The sequence below is a fragment of the Lagenorhynchus albirostris genome, chromosome 16 (assembly GCF_949774975.1).
Source record: "Lagenorhynchus albirostris chromosome 16, mLagAlb1.1, whole genome shotgun sequence".
Taxonomy (NCBI): Eukaryota; Metazoa; Chordata; class Mammalia; order Artiodactyla; family Delphinidae; genus Lagenorhynchus; species Lagenorhynchus albirostris.
Genome location: NC_083110.1, coordinates 37,459,005 through 37,477,256, shown reverse-complemented (window position 1 = coordinate 37,477,256; position 18,252 = coordinate 37,459,005). Strand labels below are relative to the sequence as shown.

Genomic DNA, 18,252 nt, shown 5'->3' with positions numbered 1-18,252 from the left:
GGCTGCTTAGCCTGCACGTCCGGAGCCTGTGCTCCGCAATGGGAGAGCCACAGCAGTGAGAGGCCCGCGTACCGCAAAAAAAAAAACAAACTTACAATAGCCTGCAGGAAAACACACAGGATCAAGATAATAAAGTTATCCAATACAGACATGCCTAATATATTAAAATAATTTTTTTTAACTGTGGGCCATGAAAGACTGGCCCTGTACAAAACCCTGCTTGCTAACTTCAAAATTTCAAATCATACTTCATTTCCTAATCCTTAAATTCATCTGATTAATTCTTTAGGAATTCCCACAGTTGTTCTAAACCCTCCTTTGGTCCACATACATCAAAAAAGAACACAATGCCTACTAAAGTAAAAAAAAAATCAGTCTTCCAATCTAAAAGGAATTCATGTGCCCACAGACAGGCCCTCTAACCTGCCCTATTGGTACATTCCCCAAGAGGGGGCACATCCCACTAAACTGCCACCAGAGAGTGAACTGCTGCAGGGAGCCACAAGCTCAAATCAGAGATTTTCAAGCATTTTACATCACAACCCGTTACATATACACCTCTGTATATATCTATATGTAAGTACACTCAACTGAAACACAAATTTCATAAAACAATTCTTAGCTATAGTAAATAAGCAAGACAAGGTGACTGACGTAAGGATAGACATACAGATTAATGGAATAAAACTGAGAGTCCAGAAAAAAAATTTTTTTAAACAAGAATGATAAGACATTAATAAGAAAGCACAGTATAGTTGACCCTTGAACCCCCACCATGCAGTTGAAAATCTAGGTATAACTTTACAGTCAGCTCTTTTTATCCACATCTGCATCCTTGGATTCATCCAACCCTGTATCTTGTAGGGTTACATATTTATCGAAAAAATCTACACATAAAGTGGACCAGTGCAGTTCAAACCCATGTTGTTCAAAGGTCAACCGTATTTTCAACAAATAGTGCTGGGACAACTACACATCCATATGCCAAAGAATGAAGTCTGATTCTTTCCTCACATCACATACAATTAACTCAAAATGAATCACAGACCTAAGAGCTAAAACTATAAAACTCTTTGAAGAAGACACAGGAGTGATCTTTATTACCTTGAGTTAGGCAGTGGTTTCTAAGATACAACACCAAAAGCACAAGCAACAAAGAAAAAATGTATAAATTGGATTTCAATAAAATTAAAATATTTTATGCTGTAAATGATAACATCAAGAAACTGAAAAGACAACCACCAAAACAGAAGATATTTGTGACTCACCTGTCTGATAAGGAACTTGTATCTAGACTACATAAAGAACACTTACAACTTAATAAAAAGATAAATAACCCAATTTTTAAAATGAGCAAAGGTCTGAATGAACACTTCTCCCAAGATATACAAAGCATATGAAAATATGATCTACATCATTACCCATCAGAGAAATGGGAATCAAAACCAAATGAGATATCATTTCATATCCATTAAGGATGGCCGTATCAAAAGACAGACAATAACAAGCATTAACAGGATGCAGAGAAACTGGAACCTTCATACCTTACTGGTGGGAATGTAAAATGGTGCAGCCACCCTGAAAAACAGTTTGGCAGTTCCTCCAAGTGTTAAACATGGAATTACCCGTATGACCAGCAACTCCCATTCTAGTGATATAACCAAGAGGACTGAAAACATACATCACACAGAAACTTGTGCATGAATGTTCACGATAATATTGCTTATTTTATTTAAGTACTATTTTTTAAATTTATTTATTTATTTATTTTACTCTTGGCCACGTCTGGTCTTAGTTGTGGCACATGGGATCTTCATTGCGGCATGTGGGATCTTTTGTTGCAGTGCACGGGCTTCTCTCTAGTTGTGGCATGTGGGTTTTCTCTCACTAGTTGTGACACGTGGGCTCCAGGGTGTGTGGTCTCTGTAGTTTGAAGCATGTGGTCTCTCTAGTTGAGGCACGTGGGCTTAGTTGCTCCACAGCATGTGGGATCTTAGTTCTCCGACCAGGGATCGAACCTGTGTCCCCCTGCGTTGGAAGGCAGATTCTTCACCACTGGACCACCAGGGAAGTCCCCATGATAGTATTACTTATTACAGCCAAATGCCCATCAACTGAGGAGAGGATAAATAAAATGTGATATATCTGTACAAAGTAATACTATTAGACTATAGAAAGTAATGAAGTACTGATACATGCTACAAGATGAATGAACCCTGAAAACATTATGCTAAGTGAAATAAGCAGTCACAAAAGACTACATGCTACATAATGTCCAGAATAGGCAAATTTATTATAGAGACAGAAAGCAGAAGATAAGTAGTTACTTAGGACTGGGGCAGGGAGTGTGGGTGTGTACATGTGCACATGCAGGAATGGAAAATGACTGCTAATAAGCATGGAGTTTCTTTCAGGAGCGACAAAAATGTTCTAAAATTAGATTGTGGTGATTGCAATACTTCACGAATATATGAGAAAGACTGTGAACTGCATACTTGAAGTATAGGTGAACTGTAATGACGTGAATGAAATCTCAATAAAGATGTTTAAAAATTCTTATCTTAGTCCCTTATTACTTGTGATACACACTGACATTTTCTATTGCATTTCATTTAAAAATACAACACTAGTTGTGATCTCTTAGATTCCTTCTATGACCCACAAATGGGTCAAGACTGGCAATTTAAAAAACACCGCCACAGAGTCATCTAACAGTTGAACTGATGGCCACCTTCTCCTACCTAGTAGCAGGATTCATACCATCACATCTCACATCCCAGAAAAAGTCCTACTCTTCCTGGTCATCTATTATTCCCCGAACTGTCATTGTCACACTGCTGTGTATATCCTCCATTTTACCCAATTCCTCATCCTCCACCCCCCAAATCCTTTACTGGACCTTCTGAAATTCCTAACTTGTGACCAGCAAACAGCCAATTTATACTACCTTTACTATTCCTTCTCATCATCTACCTTCCCTCCAATTCTCCCATTGATTTAGGACGTCAGCAACTGGTTCATAGTATGTACCCTTACTCCTCTCACCATTTGCTGACTTTACCATTCATGCAGACTGACCGACCCCTTTAATACTTCAGCCCCTTTAATTCTTTGGTCTCCTCTTTTCCCTCTATTCCACCTCAGCAGCCCATCCCAAGGCTACCCTGGACATTATCATTGCCAGAAACTATTATAACTGTCAAATCTCTATTTCAAGCATCCCACTCTGACCACCACATTCAATCCTTCTAGTTCTCTTGCTTCATCTGACCACTACCCGCAACAATTCTAATTGAAATTTCCAATACATTGATGCTACCACTTCCTTACTATGCATCCTGACTTCACCTCCTTTCTTGTCCATGTTAGATTTCATGATTCATCACCACTCCTCTATAAGCACTCCCTCTAAAAGCCCTCATTTCCCTCTTCCTTTTCATTTAAAAAAATGTTCTTAATTAAAAAAATGTTATATTGAAGTAGTTAATTTACAATATAATATTAGTTTCAGGTGTACAGCACAGTGACTCAGAATTTTTACAGATCATACTCCATTAAAGGTTATTACAAGACAATGGATATAATTCCCTGTGCTATACAATATATCCTTGTTGCTTACCTATTTTACACATAGTAGTTTTTATCTCTTAAATTCCATACCCCTATCATACCCTTCCTCCCTTCCTTCCCCCTACTGGTAACCACTAATTTGTTTTCTATATCTGTAAGTCTGTTTCTGTTTTGCTATAGACATTCATTTGTTTTCCTTTTTAGATTCCACATATAAGTGATATCATACAGTATTTGACTTCCTCTTTCTGACTTATTTCACTAGCACAATATTCTCTAGGTCCATCCACACTGCTGCAAACGGCAGAATTCCACTCTTTCATACTGACCTAGTTTTATGTGTCACCTTGGCTGGGCTACAGTCCTGTTATTCAATCAAACACTAATCTAAGTGTTGCTGTGAAGGTATTGTAGATGTGGTTAAAGTCCACAGTTGACTTTAAGTTGATTATCCTCAATAATGTTGGTGCACCTCATCCACTAGCTGAAAGGTCTTAAGAGCACAACTGAGGTTTTCCTAAGGAAGACAAAATTTTGCTTCAAGACTGCAGCATCAGCTCCTGTCCAAGGGATTCTTGCCAGCCTGCCCTACAGATTTCTGACTTGTCAGCCCCCATAAATGTGTAAGCAAACGCCTTGAAATTTCTTCATATACACATACATACAATTATATCTCCTATTGATTTCGTTTCTCGAGAGAACTGTGACACCTGGCAAAACCTCACTCCAGAGGAATTGAACCATCTGCCTTACCTGTGCTTGTATCTAACCACATAAATAATGCTGGGGGGGAGGGTAATCTCAAAACCAGGCTCACTGATATCACTTTAAATTCAAGACTTCTAACCATTAAATGAATAATCAATACTTCTTAGCAAACTAATTCAAAGACTCCCATCCTCCTCTGGCCATACCAATCTCAGTGAGAAAACAGAAACCATGAGAGAAGATGAAAGCCAAGAGGATAAGCCTTCATCTTCCAGCCACCAAATTCCCTTGGAAGAACACACAGCTTTTTTGCATTCCCTCCTATCTGATGGAAGACCTCTCTCTTACAAAGGCCAACCTCTCTATTTGTGCTCTCCATCTCCTTTCCTGCATATTCTCCTTTTTACTAACTGGACCGCATATTTTTCTTACCTACCAAACCACATCTCTGTTCCACTTCATAGACGTATTAGAGAAATAACATTTGCAAATTTTCATATAATCTGGAATTAGGGAAAGACTTGCTAACCATGGCATATAATTTAGAAGTCAGTAAAGACTGGTAAGCTTAACTACTAAGGAAAAAAACCAAAAACAACAGCATGACAAAACCATCATAAGCAAATTTAAAAGGCAAATGGTAAATTGGAAAAAATATTTCCAAAAAATAGCACAGAGCTATTTCCCTATAAAAATAAATCCTACAGGGCTTCCCTGGTGGCACAGTGGTTAAGAATCCGCCTGCCAATGTAGGGGACACAGGTTCGAGCCCTGGTCTGGGAAGATCCCACATGCAGCGGAGCAACTAAGCCTGTGTGCCACAACTACTGCGCCTGCACTCTAGAGCCCGCAAGCCACAACTACTGAAGGCCACACGCCTAGAGCCCGTGCTCTGCAACAAGGGAAGCCACTGCATTGAGAAGCCCGCGCACCGCAACGAAGAGTAGCCCCCACTCGCCTCAACTAGAGAAAGCCCACGTGCAGCAACAAAGATCCAACACAGCCAAAAATAAATAAAATTTAAAAAAAAGAATCCTACAAATCTAAGAGAATGAGTAACAAAGCAATTAAAAAATAGGCAAGGATATAGATAGTTCACAATAAAAATACCAATAGTCCTTAAAAGACGAAAGATGTTTAATCTCACTCATACTGGCAATGAGGAAAGAAGCAGGCATCCTCACACAGGGCTGGTGGAATGTGTAGAAGTGAAACAACCTCTACAGATGGCCCTTCGGTAATATCTATCAAAATTATAAATGCACATACACTCTGACCTAGCAATTCCACTTCTGGAGGTGTATCCCACACATGTCTATACAAGTGTGAAATTATGTATGCACAAGGTAATCCACGGCACCATGGCTTTTGATAGCAAAAGACTGAAAACAACCTAAATGTACCTCAAAAAAGGATTACCTAAATATATGTTACACCTGTAACCTGTATGATGTACGATGACCTGTATGATATATGATGACCTGTATGGCCTGTATGATGGTGTTACTGACTGAATTTTTGAATCTTCCCCAAATTCTTACATTGAAGCCCTAACCGCTAGGTAATAACCTAGGTAATCAGGTTTACAAGGTCAATCAATCAGGTCATGAGGATGGGGCCCCCATAATGGGATTAGTGTTGTAAAACGAGGAAGAGAGAGTAGAGCACTCCTTCTTCATGTGAGGACACAGTGAGAAGGTGACATCTGAAAGCCAGGAAGAGTCCTCACCAGGAACCAAAGCTCTTGGCACCTTGATCTTGAACTTCCCAGCCTCTAGAACTGTGAGAAATAAATGTCAGTTCTTTAAACCACCCAGTCTATGGTATTTTGTTATAGCAGCCCAAGCTAAGAAAAATGGTATACCATGAAGGTGTTAAAAAAAAAAAAAAAGGATAAGCATGATGTTTATGTACTGATAGGACTAATAAGAAATCACCTATAAGCTAGACAGTTAAGTTAAAAACAAAAGGTGAAGGGTATGTGCATGGTATGCATCTTACATAAAAAATGGGGGAGGCAGAGGACGTATATATGTAAGATACATAATCCCTCACTGGCAATTCCGAAATCCATAAACCTCTGAGAAATACAAGCTTCTTATAAGTTTAGTACAAACCTATTTGGTGTCAAGCCTGACCAAAAATTCCATAAGACTATTTATAATTTTTATTTATCCTTACTGTACTATTTATGCTTTCAATTCAGAAATATTAATGTGTTTGATTATGGGATGCTACACTACCTCCCACTAGGGATTTTGGATAATATAGCAGACATACTATATTACCTTTTCACAGTCCTCCCTCACCGCCCCCCCCCCAAAAAAAAACCCCAAACCTTAATTCTGAAATACATCTGGACCAAAGGTTTTGGAAAGGAATTATATACCTGTATATTTATCTGCACACACATAAACGATCTTTGGAAGGATTCACAGGAAACCTAACACTGTTTCCACGCAAGGGAATGGGGTGGCTGGGCTGCACACGGTGGAAAGGAAACTTTTTACTGTATATCTACTTAAATCTTTGGAATTCTGAATCAAAGTGATTATACTACTTAGTCAAAAGATAAATAAAATGTAAATAAACTAAAATCACTAAGACTTCTAAATTCTCAACAGTAACAGACAAAGCCAGATGCTTTGGTTTTTGTTTTGACTGAAAAGTGACCCTGAAGTCACAGGGAGATCTATACAGTGGTGGTTTTCCTTTGTCTCACTTTTGGTTGACCCAAATGGCATTTGAGAGGGAATCACCCTCTCAGGAGCAAGGCAGGGAATGGTGGGTTTCCACTCTCATTAATAGCTTTTAGGAAATAGCAATCTCCTGATGTTTTTGATGCCTCATGCCAAGCAAGGCAGGTGTGCTTGACTGTTTTTCTTTTCTAGTGTCCCCAGAAATATGATGGGGCTCAGGTCTCCCAGCAACAGGAAGCAGTGAAGCCCACACTTCTCAATATCAGAGAAAGGCTTAAGAAAGTACTCCTACCATAAATCTGGGCTTCCCTGCTGGCGCAGTGGTTGAGAGTTCGCCTGCCGTTGCAGGGGACACGGGTTCGTGCCCCAGTGCAGGAAGATCCCACATGCCGTGGAGCGGCTGGGCCTGTGCGCCATGGCCGCTGAGCCTGTGCGTCCGGAGCCTGTGCTCCGCAACGGGAGAGGCCACAACACTGAGAGGCCCGCGCACCGCAAAAAAAAAAAAAAAAGAAAAAAAAAAAAAGAAAGTACTCCTACCATAAATCTAACCTTCAGTCTTCAGAGCTTCAATACAGTTGAGTTGGAGGACTCCAGTTAACATTTGACTAGCATCTTTTCTACTCCCTATCTTCATACTTTTCATTTACTTATTTTGATGTCCTGTTGTGTTCCAAAATGGATGAGGTGACTATAAGGTTTGCCTTTTCTTCTGATTTAGATTTTGACTAATCTGTACCACACTCTCAACTTTAACCAGAAATCAAGAGAGAAGACATCTCGCTTTTTGTGGTTTATCTAGTCAGTATATTTTAAAAGGCAGGGCTAGAGATGTATGGTTCAAAAGTCCCCAAATGCCCCAACATCCAGCTCTCAGGCCTGATGCCTAAGAAATTCCCAATGAAATGCCTAACAATACTTTCTTGTATTAGGACATAAATGGCACTTATGTTTGTTCTTGTCTCCCGTCAAGTTATACTCATTGAACATAGAGACTGACTTCGACTTCCTGTGGCCCCTACATCACTTAATACCTGGTTTGGTATAGAGTGGCTTCTCAATAAATGCTGCCTGTGCAAACCCAGCATCATCTCATAGTTGCTGCCTGCAAGAAGGAGCAAGAAATTTGATGTATCAATATAACCACAGAAATACTACACAGAAAACTGAGAAAAACATAGAAAAGAAAGATAATATTTCCAGATGCTACTTAATAACCTCTAAAAAATGGTTAATGAACTGTTGTGGTTACCCAATCTCCACAAATCTGCAATTTTCACACAGAGTCAAAGATTTCAGTAAGATTAAATTTAAAAGATGGGGCTTCCCTGGTGGCGCAGTGGTTGAGAATCTGCCTGTCGATGCAGGGGACACGGGTTCGTGCCCCGGTCCGGGAAGATCCCACATGCCGCGGACCGGCTCACCGGCTGGGCCCGTGAGCTATGGCCGCTGAGCCTGCGCGTCCGGAGCCTGTGCTCCGCAACAGGAGAGGCCACAACAGTGAGAGGCCCACGTACCGCAAAAAAAAAAAAAAAAATTTAAAAGATGAACAGTGTTCATAGATCCTGGATTCCCATTCCTTTAGAGATCTGTCAAAATAAACCTACGAAAGCTTAAGCAATTCTCTGCAGTGGGAGAGGTAAACGTGGCAAAACTTTGTGTTAGAGAATGTGGCAAATTTTCCCTTTAATATTCCTTTGGGAACATTTCCAAATTTTAAGGCAGAGAGGATTACTGATCCAAATGTTAAATCATTTCAGTCAATTCAGATTAGATGACACAATCAAATTTTAAAAGACCCCCAGAGATGCAGAGGGGAAAAAAAACTGGTATATTCTGGAGAATCTGAATGTATACTGTACATCAAATTGGTTTTAAATTTACTTGGCATTTTGCATTTGTTCCAAGTTAAAAATAATTAGTGATAATAATAGCTAAAATTTCCTTAATACTTAAATCTAGTGTTCCAGGTACTGTAGCTGCAGTACCTAATTTAATCCTCATAGCCCTATGAGACTATGTGCTATTATTATTTTCATTTGACAGATAATAAAACAGGCTGAAAGATGTTACAAAACCTGAACTAGCCTACTCCATACAGTTAATTAAATTTGGAGCATGGATTGTAACTCAGGGCTGACTCTATAACCTCCATGCTAGCAGCCACTATTAAGTTTGGGCACCTTAACTTTCTAAAGAATTGGCAGATTTTAACCAAACCTGATGCATTTACAAAGGGTAAGAGGAGACGGAGGCATATATTTACACTATATTTGCTGTACTGTCATACAACCCAACACCCTGAAAAAGAATGGCAGTTAATAAGTTCTCTAAAAGGCCTTATACACATACACACCCACATATAATTTTAAAAATTGAATTTCAATAAAATTTAGCCTGCCCAGAGACTTGGGGTAGGCTTGTGTTCATTTGTGAAAAGCCCTCTCATAATCTTTTAAAAGAACATAAATTCACTGTTTAGATATGCCTTAAGTTTATCCCTGACCATAAGCTTAAGGCTAATAAACTCTTCACTTTCACATTTTCCACTAAGTCTCTGAAAGCACGAAGTCTCATTAGTAACCATGGTGCTGTGGAATGAGTACAAGCTTTTTATTTGATTTTTAAGAATAGATATTACAGAAAATATTTGATTCAATAATTTTCTCTGTTTCTGTTTCCTTTTGTAATCACAAAGGTCTAACTTTCATTGCTATTCTTTTTTTTTTTTTTTTGCGGTACGCGGGCCTCTCACCGTTGTAGCCTCTCCCGTTGCGGAGCACAGGCTCCGGACGCGCAGGATCAGCGGCCATGGCTCACGGGCCCAGCCGCTCCGCGGCATGTGGGATCTTCCCGGACTGGGGCACGAACCCGTGTCCCTTGCATCGGCAGGCAGATTCTCAACCACTGCGCCACCAGGGAAGCCCTCATTGCTATTCTTGACATGGCATTCTGGTATCACCCAAGAAGGACTCTTTTTGTCCGCATATATTTTCTGAAGAACCACCTATCTGAGGAACAACCCTTCTATTAAAAAAAAAAAAAGAGTTCCAACAGCCTCAGTTTACACTTCTAGCCACTTGTCCACAACTCTAGAGCTTGCTGATGACAAAGTCCAGATGACAGAACTGAGAAGTGAACCTAGGTCTGATTCCTGGACAGGTCTATTTCCACCTACTTCCCTGATTGATAGGATAGCTTATTTTAATACTCCTGTCACCTTTTACGTAGTAAAGTTTATTGACTCAGAACTCATTTCTGAAATCAAAACTCAAGTTAATCTGCATTAGAGCAAGAAGACAGAGCTGTAAATGTTCATGTAAAGAACTCATGACTAAAACAATAAGCTTCATAGCTCACAGATATAGGCAAATGACATCTATCTAAAGTTATGTAGCTATAATGACTTCCTTGAACTACATGAATCAGAAAAGACTACTATCCATACCACTGACTTGACCAGAGACCTCTAGAGAGCTGGCATCTAAGTATCAGACATTATTTTATACACATGCGACAAAGCATCTCAATTATCTAGATGACTCAAATATGTCAAAACTCAACTCACTGACAAAGACATGAAGAATCGGGCATCTATTAAACAAGCTCTTAATTGCCACTAGGAAGTTTGTGACTAGTCATATAATAAATTACTTCAAGTTGTTTCACTGAGCATTGAGTATCATCACAAGGTTATTTCCATAATATTAGGTATTGAGCAAACAGTTAAGATTATAACTTCATTAATTTTGGTAGAATTCATTCTTAAACTAATTTCTTTCCAACTGGCCTTTCTCCCAGGATATAAAGGAATACGAAGGATATAGTTTCCTACTCTGCCAGGACACTTAAAGGGAGCCCTTTTCAAATTCATTACTGGAATATACTTACTAACAGAATCAGTGCTATCTCTTCCTTTAAAGCTAATGTAGAGTGAGATGGGGAGTGACTGCTAATAAGTATGGGGTTTACTGAAAAAGCTGTTATTTTTTAAAACCAACAGAATTTATAAAACAAAGCAAAAAAAAAACTATGGTTTGACACATGTATAGCCTGACAGTGAGGATTTGTATCAGTAACCCTTACTGGAATCTGACATAGGTAAAGCAGTAAAGTTTAGTATCTCAAGACTTTCATCCCTTATCTTAACAAAGTACCATTTTATTTCTTTATTTGTACTCTAAATCAGAGAATAATAAGCTCATCTCAAATTCTTTCATAACCAAAGCAAATGCTAAAACGTATTAAGTGGGAAAGAGATATAGATAAATTAATATTATTTTGAGTTTTAGGCCCATATGCCTCACCAATAGTATTAGTACAAGGAAGAATTTAAAATTAAACATTTCTAATAAAACTTAAAAAAAAAAAACTTTTAGGCAACGTGTTTCCTTTGTTCTAACTTATCCACTTAAAAAGGAGTATTCAGGGCTTCCCTGGTGGCACAGTGGTTGAGAATCTGCCTGCTAATGCAGGGGACACGGGTTCGTGCCCTAGTCTGGGAGGATCCCACATGCCGCGGAGCAACTAAGCCCGTGAGCCACAACTACTGAGCCTGCGCGTCTGGAGCCTGTGCTCCGCAACAAGAGAGGCCGCTCTCTAGTAGGTCTGTGTCTTTATTCCTGTCTTACCCCTAGGTTCTTCATGACATTTTTTTTTCTTAAATTCCATATATATGTGTTAGCATACGGTATTTGTCTTTCTCTTTCTGATTTACTTCACTCTGTATGACAGACTCTAGGTCTATCCACCTCATTACAAATAGCTCAACGGACTTGAGGATATGGGGAGGGGGAAGGGTGAGCTGTGACAAAGCAAGAGAGAGGCATGGACATATAAACACTACGAAACGTAAGGTAGATAGCTAGTGGGAAGCAGCCGCATGGCACAGGGAGATCAGCTCGGTGCTTTGTGACCACCTAGAGGGGTGGGATAGGGAGGGTGGGAGGGAGGGAGACGCAAGAGGGAAGAGATATGGGAACATATGTATAACTGATTCACTTTGTTATAAGCAGAAACTAACACACCATTGTAAAGCAATTATACCCCAATAAAGATGTTAAAAAAAATAAAGTACGATCAACACACACACACAAAAAAAAGCAAGAAAGGACGCGATAGAGAGTGGCCCCCGCTTGCCACAACTAGAGAAAGCCCTCGCACAGAAACGAAGACCCAACACAGCAAAAATAAATAAATTAATAAACTCCTACCCCCAACATCTTAAAAAATAAATAAATAAAAATAAAAAGGAGTACTCAGAAACTTTTCAAGTAATATTCACAAAAGGATAAATGCAATCATTTTAGACCCTGTTGAAATATCACTCTCTGTGTGTCTGTGTGTGCATACATATCACACACAGACACACACACATACTAAAAAAATATTTTAGACAAGGTTTAATTTTAGGATAGCCAATCGTTTAGAAGTGATAGGAAAAAAAACATTAATACTGAAGTGATTCAAAAGCCCCTACTGTCGGGACAGATAATATATATGAACTGATCATTTAGCCATCTGGAAGTGACAGTTTGCAGGAGGCTTCCAAAACTTTACAGAGAACATTAAACATTTTTTGTTAAGGCTTCAGTTTAGATATTATCGATTATAAAGAGCTTTTCATCAATCTGATTTTTATTGAACACGTACTATATTCCAGGCTAGGTGCTAGAGACACAGATGCAAGACAGGTCTGTCCTCAAGGAAGGCACATTTTGATTGCTTGCTTATGTCAGATACAGCACTAAACATGTTAACTGACAGCATATGACCTCCTAGGCTTAACCCACAGCAGGGGATTCTGAAGTAAACGTTACAAGTGACTGTAAGGAAATACATAAAAGCTGTTGTACATTTAGACCAAATCTAACTCTACTTCCTAACATGTATAACATTACGCTAGAAGTTCCAGATATACTAGTAAAAAATAGTAAAATGACCCAAAGTATTAACTATACCTTCTTTAACACATATCACTTATACAATCGTCTCATTTAAAGGTACATCTATTATATTTCAGTCAAAGTACCTTCTTCCATTAAAGGATATTTCTCTTTACCCTCAAACTCTCATCTGGGTACAACACTGAACAGTTGCTGAATGAATGAATGAAATAAACAGATGTTCTAATTACCAAGGAAGTACTTGCTAGATGCTTATCTCAAAACACAATGGACTGACAGACCAAAATTCTACTGTAAAGATCACTGAATTGCAGAGGCAAAAATAGTAACCACTGGACATTGTCTGTTACCATGCAGTCAACGCGTTAAATTCACAGTAAATATATGACGGGAAACTTTCAGAAATTAAAATGAAAAGTGTTCATCACAGTACTTTAAAACAGATTTGGCTCCCATCGAAGGACTGGGAACTCAAGTCCAAGACAAAGAGAAGGGAGGGTGGGGTGAAAAAGTCAAAAGGTCACCACCGAATGACCCTCAAGAGAAATGCGCGCTGACCACTGAAGCTCGCGCCGAGCTTGACGGACACCTCCTGCCCAAGCTACGGGCCCGGGCTCTTCCTCGCAGCCCGGAGCTGAAGGCCACCCCAGCCTCTTTCGCCGCCGCCGCCTGCGTTCGCCCAGAATATCAGCACAAAGAAACCACCGAGAAACAAAACACTGTCCCCGTGGGCGCCGGGCAGGCGTCGGGACCGGGCCACCGGAGCGCTCTCTGCGGCTGCCCGCCGCCGGAGGAGGTAGCCGGGGCGGAGCGGGCCGCCTAGGCGCCTCCGTCCGGACCTTCGTCGAAGTGTTTCAGAACTTGCCACCCACCTCCCGCTCCATTTTCCCCTCCCGACGTGGACGCGGGACCCGCGCTCCGCGCGAGGAGGGCGCGCGAGGACCCACGGGCGGAGCTGGGGCGGGGGTCGGCCGGGACGCGCCTGGGTCCAGCAGCCCCACGCCCACTGGCCGGCCCCCGCCACCCCAGCTGCTATTGTTCCCGCGCCGCCCCCGCCGGCCGCGCGCCCCCCGCCCGCCGCGCGCTCCCGCCCCCACTCCCGGGAGGGGGTCAAGGCTGAGGAGAGGCGGTGGCGGGAGCACAATAACAAACACGGCGGGGCCGCCGGCCGCCCCGGCCCTGCGGCACTGACCGCACTCACCCGGCAGCGCAACGAATGGCGACAGGAAAGCCCGGCGGCGGGAACCGGCGCCGTCTTGGAGGTCGCCGTGGCCGTTACCCAGCGCTGCTCGCGGCTCCACGCTCCGGGCCGCGTCGTCCGGCCTCGGCCCCTCCGCTGAGTAACAGGGACGCGGGCCGTCACCGCGCACGCCCGCTCACGTCATCGCGCAGGGCCCCGCCTCCGCGCTTCGCGAGAGCCCCCACGGGGCGGAGCAGCCCCGGGGCCCGGATTTCGGGGGCGGAGCCCGAAGCCCAGGGGCGGGGCTACTTTAGGGGGCCGGGAGGACTTGCGGAGGTCACCTGGAGGTGGAGCTGCGGGGAGAGCCTTCGAGAGCGTCTGAGAGCTGATTGTGAGGGGCGTGGCGGGAAGATGGAGGGGGTGGAGACTTGCTCCTGGCACGTGGCGGCGTGTGGCCTGAGCCCCCGGCATCTGTACGGGGGCAGTACCCTAGTCCCAGCCAAAGCCTCACGGGCTCCTCGCCCCAGGGTTTGACGGTCAGATGCGATTGAGGCAGACCCGCCCCGGCATCAGGCACTTCTGCCCGGGCTCACACCTGAGAGACGAAAACCTCTCTACCATGACTAACAATACGTTACATTCTGAGAACACCTGCTTCGGGCCCAGCAATCCTTAAGCAAATATTAGCCACTTGGAAAAAGCTGCCTCCTGTTTTCTCCAAATCCACTTCCTACAAAAGTCCATGCACTACCCTATTTGTCTCTGGGCCCTACAAAGCATGTATATGTTAGTTACAGAAGTGACAAATTGGCAAGCCCTTAAATATCTGACGAGTGGAAAGATGTCTAAATCACATACATGCTTGCAATAGAATACATTTTAGCAATTTAAATGCCATGTGTTCAAGGGATTCTGAACCACACAGGAAAATGTTCATCATACATCGCTAAGAGAAAGAAGCAAGTCTATATACAGAATGATCCTACTTATATAAATACTATATATACATTGAAAAAACCTGGAAAGAACCATGGCAAATTATTTTAACAGTAGTTCATCACTGGACTGTGAATTGTTCTCTTTTATATTTTGAGTATTTTTCCATGCTTTCCAAATTATGTTCATAATCAGAAAAAAGTATATTACTTTAATCATGAATAATACATATTTGTTGAATAAATGAATTAATTCAGGTAGACTACTTCCATGTCATGTTGGGCTGACCTGTTTCTAGTGATTCTGAAATGAAACATAAATGTGAGTGTTCATTTCTTCATTCTCTCCCTAATTCCTCCCTCTCTCTCAGACTTCTTTATTTGCTTCCTTTATTTCTCAAATAAATATTTATTACATGCCCACTCTGTGCCAGGTACTGAGCTAACACTGGCAATAGGATGGAGCTTACAGACTTAATCACTGTAATATAGAAATAATAACAGTAAACCAATGCAAAATGATCCCTGCATTATAATACAAATTGATATGGATACATAGTATTATGGAACCAATTGATAGAATTAATAATGCCTAGAAAGTCTTCCTTGAGGAACTGCCTCTTGAACTGAGAATAAATTCAACTAGGCAAAAAATATTTCGGACAGAGGTAACTTAGTGTGCAAGGGTTATATGATGACAGGGAGCATGGTTAGTTGGAGAAATTGAGGAAAAGACAAGTGCTGCTTGAAAAGCAAGGAGGAAGGAGCTATGAGATGAAGTTTGGAATATTGGAAAAGGACCAAACCTAGTGCAGCCATACTACTTATGTTGAAAATCTTGTCTTTATCCTAAGTGCAATGGGAAGCACCTGACATCCTTCAGCAAAGCGGGTAGCATGGTCAGAATGGCATCTTGAAAAGATTCCTTGTTAGAAGGAGGCCAGGTTGACATAGGAGTAGTCTAGATGGCAGATGGTGTAGGCTTGGTCTAGGGTGATGGTCATGGAAACAGTAAGAGGAAGGTTCTGAGCGCCCTTTAGGAGATCCAGTGCATAGGACTTGGTGATGGATTAAGTGGGCAGTGAAGGAAAGGGAGTCATCAAGGAAAAGTCATGTTTCTTGCATGTGGCCAAAAGTGGATGCGGGTGCTGGTTCACTGAGATGGGAATCTTGGAAAAGGACGGGATTGAGTGGAAAGATTGCAAGAGCAGATAGCTTGAAGGCTTCTGATCTGCACAAAAGAGAGGCCAAGTTGACAGTCGGGTATATAGAGCTGGGCTCAGGTGGATAAGAATCATTGACAGATAGTGATTACTTGCACCCTTGGGTGTGGATGAGTTAGCCTAGGCCTGAGGGAAGGAGAGGGCTGAGCAAGAAGAAAAGAGGGCCAAGAGCCAGGTTTAAGGAACTTCAGCATTAAATGGATACAACAAAAGATGAGCCTGAGAAGGAGCTGCCAGGAGGTAGATGGAAAACCAGGTGAGAGTGATTCAAGAAGGAGTGATCAAAAAAAAAAAAAGAAGGAGTGATCAATAATATCAAAAAAAGAGGAGGCTTAAAATCCTGGAGCACTTAGATTCAGAAGTAGTTTAGAGTGGGCTAAGGAATGAATGGGACATTGAAAATTGAGATGGTGGATATTGATGAGTCAGGCAGTGGAGGAAGACAAGCATATTTTATATCTGATAGGAAGACTGTTGAGCGGGAAGGGTAGAATAGGAGGAAAAGGGGCTTTCCTGGTGGCGCAGTGGTTAGGAATCCACCTGCCAATGCAGGGGACACAGGTTTGATCCCTGGTCCAGGAAGATCCCACATGCCACAGAGCAACAAAGCCCTTATGCCACAACTACTGAGCCTGCGCTCTAGAGCCTGTGAGCCACAACTACTGAGCCCATGTGCCACAACTATTGAAGCCCGTGCTCTGCAACAAGAGAAGCCACAGCAATGAGAAGCCCACGCACCGCAACGAAGAGTAGCCCCAGCTTGCCGCAACTAGAGAGAGCCCGCGTGCAGCAAAGAAGACCCAACGCAGCCAAAAATAAATAAATAAATTTATAAAAAAAAAAGAAGAGAAGGAAAAAGCATGAGTGTAAATTTCCTGGGAGAGCAGGGTAGGGGCATGGAGGGGTGGAGGTTGTGTGATTGGACATGAAGGTGGAAGTATTGACAAGTACCTCCTACTCCCCACCAGATAATATTAAACACCTGGAGGTAACAAAAGACAATCAGAGCAGTTGTGAAGTGAGGGGTATTGCAGAACAGCTCCCAATTTTCATGCCTAGTTCTGTAATGCTATTAACCACCTCTCTTTCTTTCCACGGGAAGAGCTTCTGATTTAGCATCAGCCTTCCACTGTCAGCTTCCTATTATCTACATCTAGAAGGGTCATCCTGCATGTTTATGTATGTATATGTGCATGTGTGTGATTTCAGAAGGCATTTCACTACTTGTGATTGAATGTAATCACCTCTGATGTTCTGCAAATTCAAAATCGTTTTTGTAACCCAGACGTGGCTCTGGGCCTCCTTCTTCCTTCTCATGGCATTGTTCCTTGTTAACTGATTGTGGTACCTTGTGAACCTATTGAGGGCTGACTCTGAAAAAGAGGAAGAGCTGAGGAATTCTTTCATTATTAGCTTTTTTTCTCAAGTTCTGCCCCTACCTCCCAAGTGTAGATACACCTATGCTAAATTGCCCTCTCTCCATCCACATCCAGATATTGAAGATATTCAATATTTATCCCCCGGAGAAAAAGACAAAGGGAATTGAGTGGGAGGGAAAGAATATGTCGTTGAAGTTCTGTAACAATAAAATCCTTGCTGTTGTCTTAAATAAATATATATTTAGGAAGAAGCCTTTCATCAGATCTCGCAACAAGGATTCTGTGCCTCATTTACAATCCTTTCACCTACAGTCTCTTCCAGCCCAGTGGAATTTTGCCATTTGTACCTCCGGTACTGCAGAAAATTTGTCTGGGTCCCATGGCAGAGAGAAGAGAGCCCCTCATTACTGGCCCCTCTCCCTTGGTAGTTTTAGGGAGGATAATCTCCATTGCACCTCCATCTCCATATCAGTCTCCATCTTCATCCCCACCTCCATCTCCATCTCCGTCTCTACCTCCATTTCTGCCTTCATCTCCATCTCCACCTCCATGGCTCCCTCCCTTACCTTTCAGATGTAAAACTATAATTCATGTTAGATTGGCTGGCATTCAGAAAATGACCCTTTAGCAGGGAGACCCCTATGAACTCCCAACC

At 42.0% G+C, this 18,252-nt stretch overlaps 1 protein-coding gene across 6 annotated transcripts in view; it reads right to left on the bottom strand.

Moving 5' to 3' along the window:
* MAPK8 (mitogen-activated protein kinase 8) overlaps window positions 1–14,222 on the bottom strand; it is a 116,412-nt gene extending 102,190 nt beyond the window's left edge. For 4 of the 6 annotated variants that reach the window (XR_009536162.1, XM_060126671.1, XM_060126670.1 and 1 more), the window contains exon 1: window positions 14,082–14,209. The gene's annotated coding sequence lies outside the window, so the exon portion shown is untranslated. Of the gene's footprint in view, window positions 1–14,081 lie in introns of all 6 variants that reach the window. The other 2 variants (XM_060126673.1, XM_060126676.1) reach the window with 2 other exon arrangements.
* Between the last annotated feature and the right edge of the window lie 4,030 nt (window positions 14,223–18,252).